At 33.8% G+C, this 3,457-nt stretch overlaps 1 long non-coding RNA gene and 1 pseudogene across 1 annotated transcript; both read left to right on the forward strand.

Annotated features, from left to right (window-relative positions):
* Positions 1-252: 252 nt before the first annotated feature.
* On the forward strand, positions 253-399 carry LOC117113637 (annotated as a pseudogene).
* Positions 400-544: 145 nt separating this feature from the next.
* Positions 545-3,457, forward strand: LOC117113567. The gene is made up of 6 exons (XR_004446230.1): positions 545-592; positions 897-998; positions 1,116-1,170; positions 1,886-2,006; positions 2,659-2,729; positions 3,384-3,457. It is a non-coding gene; the product is annotated as an uncharacterized LOC117113567 (long non-coding RNA).

Consider the following 3,457-nt stretch of genomic DNA (forward strand, 5'->3'; position numbering starts at 1 on the left):
TTCCGCAATGAACAATGAATATTCATGAGCGTCGATATACTATAAAAAGTGGTAAAGTTCATGAGATCAAAATCATTATACTTTACATGATTTTTATTTAGATATCCTTGTAAAATAACACAATTATATCTTAGAATATATTTTTCATTGAGTTTTAAATGAATAAATGCCCGTATAATTTTTTTATTAATGACATTTGTATATAGCATTTAAATTATTCGTATATAAACTTATACTCGTGGAATGTAAAGCATACTTACCTGGCACAGGAGAGACTTTGATCAAGAAGGAAGTCCTCCCAAGGCGAGGCCACGGCATTGCACTTAGCTGTGGTTGACCCTTGCGATTCCCCCAAATGTGGGGAACTCGGGTGTATAATTTATGGTAGCGGGGGACTGCGTAGATGTGTATAAGAGACAGACATTATATAAATTCAACAAGGCAAGTTTTGTGTAAATCATAAGAATACGAGACCTCAACCAGCGAAATCACATGAATTGGGACAAAACCTAAAAGAATATACTATGTATGCGTATCCTAATCTAGCTTGAAAATGACGGAATACAGTATTTAACGAATGACGACGAAGCAGGTGTACCTTGATGTTTTATATATTGTAAACATTTAAATACATGATATACTAATGATGAATTTGTGAGTTCTTATTGGGTTTAAACTACAGTTTAGTTTTCAAGGCTCCGATAATAATGATATTATTATTATTATTATTATTATTATTATTATTATTATTATTATTATTATTATTATTATTATTATTTTATTATTATTATTATTATTATCATTATTATTATTATCATTATTAATATTAATAGGCCTATTATTGTTGTTGTTAATTATTGTTATTATTATTATTATTATTATTATTATTATTTCAGTTGGTGTGCTTCTCAAGTCTTCGAACTCTGTAATCGAACTGACTCCAATTACAACTGATCCAGGCGGTATTAACTTTTCATTAGTGGCTGAAAATAAGAATGGTAAATTTATACAATTTTGTGGTAGTAATAAACTATGTTAAAAATTATGATAAATTTTCCAAAAAAATTAAATTACTTAATTTTTTTTCTTTTAATTTCTTACTCTTCACTACACAGAACCAATCGGAATAATTGCAATTGTGCTGAGCTGGAAAAACTTAACCACTTCGTCGTAAGTATATTTTATCACACCAAACCACTAAACATGAAGGGACGAACTCGTGTAGGCCCATATATTTTTTTAAGCCAAGGGTGGCGCCAGCTAGGGAAGCCCGTCGAGGAGTGCTGCCTGCTCCCCTCCGTCGGGAGAAAAACAATTAAGGGTTACAGAAGCTTACATGATAGACGTGAACATCTTTGTATTGACTTCGCCAAAGATATTGTCAAATAGATACTCTAGCTGGTTTCCAAACATGAGAAAACACATAAGATGAACCTTAGGTATACTAAAAAATATATCAACATGAAGTCTAGAAAATGTCGTTAAGCAATAGTGCAATACCCAAGTTAACTCGAAAATTATCCTCTGTACAGCCCTAAATTTGAAATACTTCTAGCAATTGCATTAATCGCAGCTTAAACACATTTTAAAATGCTTTTAGTTAATAATTGTAGGCCTATTTATCCTTTTACCTTTGTCGTCGTTTTTCACTTTTGAGGCATTTAATTGATTTGTACATATATATTTGTTTATTCCTGCATTTAATCCTTTAGGTTTTAGGTAGTTTTAAGTAATGTTTTTACATTTTTTTTATTTTATATCTCTAATAAAAATTACATTTTTTCATATATTTTAACATTATATATTTCCATAACTGTCAAAATTGTTATTTTTTCCTTTAATTGAATAATTGAATTGAAATTTCACTGAACATGATCATTTACAGATCTGGTAACAAACTTACGAATTATTTTATTGCAAGCGATTTGGTCTCCATAGTTGTATATAATGCTGATGGCAATTATATTCCGAAAGTGAATACAACAATTTTATATCCTGCAATACGGGTAAGATATTTGCATTATCTGCATTTGAATTTGGTATTTTAATTATGAGACTGATGCGTTTCATTATATAACCAGTAATACTTTCAACTACTATACAATAAATTCTCTTAATTAGTAGTAATATGTAGTTAGGGTTTCTTTTAATATAGGTGTCCCAAATAAGGGGTCTATTACTTTTTATTTAAATATATATAGGCTACCACCGGGAGGTACTAACTGGTCCATGCCGGGCACTCTGCGAACGACGATCGTCGGCCGACGCGATTCTATGAAGAACGCAACGCCGAGACGCGCGCGCAACCGATCGTTTTTAATGGCGATCCGTTTATTGCCACCGATCAACACACGACGTCGAGTCTGGCACTCACCACAGGCAGCGGAGTTGAACTCGTCTTCCGACGGTCACACGCACGTCGTACGACGCAGTGAGTGACCAGCTTAAGGAATATGGAACTAGTGGGGAGCAGTTTCAGTTTCCACCGTGCCTGCTCACTAGGTCTACCCATAACTCAATTTGTTGAAAAGAAGATAGTTTGTGTACTACACATTTACCTGTCGGTATCATTCATATTATAATTATTTATTATTATTAGCGGGCGTAACATTTATTTTAATTAAATATGCATTTGAATTGTTTTTTTTTTTTTTAAAGCATACACTTCCTGAAAATAATGATATATTGTGGCCAGTCTGTGTGTTTATCAACGAAACATCATCCCCACCGTAAGTTAGACCATACTTGTCTCGTAGAACGATGGTGATGATGAAGGAAATGTGCACGTATTAAGTGTAAAGTTAATTGAACGTATGTGGTTCAAATTATTCTTATTTTATTTTGTTTTGTTATTTTTTATTATTTGTGCATTTATAGAATACTTTTTTGCATATCTTATTATTTTTCACAATTATTATTATTATTATTTTAATTGGGGCAGCAGATTGTGAGATATACGACCGGAAAATATTTAAAAAATTCTAAAATCTGCATCTTACTTCTTCAATCCATCCGCCAAATGAGGCCTATCATAGGCCTCAAGTGGCAAGCCCATCAGTCAGGCTTACAAGTCCGGGCTGCTTCCAGTCCGCCGGCCAGAATTTGATACATGGTCGGTCCGCTATAGTCAGCCTTTCCTAACTAAACGTTCTCAAATATACATCTTACTTCTGAAGAGCACCAAATTCTGGGAGGACCAAGACATGAAATATTGTCAATGTGTGAAAGTTTGGGGTTAATCCGACCAGTAGTTTTTGAGTTATGCTCCCGGAGGACAAACACAACAGACAGACACACAGACACACTGACAGACGGAGCTAATTGCAATACCCTCTTCCACCCTTTGGGGGGCGAGGGTTATAATACGGTAATTTACATTTCAGGCAATGGTCGACTGAAGGCTGTGATACAAGACATGATGATGTTACGCAGGGCGTAACTTGCTTGAGCAATCACT

This window comes from Anneissia japonica, unplaced genomic scaffold (genome assembly GCF_011630105.1).
Source record: "Anneissia japonica isolate Jap-2015-1 unplaced genomic scaffold, ASM1163010v1 scaffold287748_len1686314_cov196, whole genome shotgun sequence".
NCBI lineage: Eukaryota > Metazoa > Echinodermata > Crinoidea > Comatulida > Comatulidae > Anneissia > Anneissia japonica.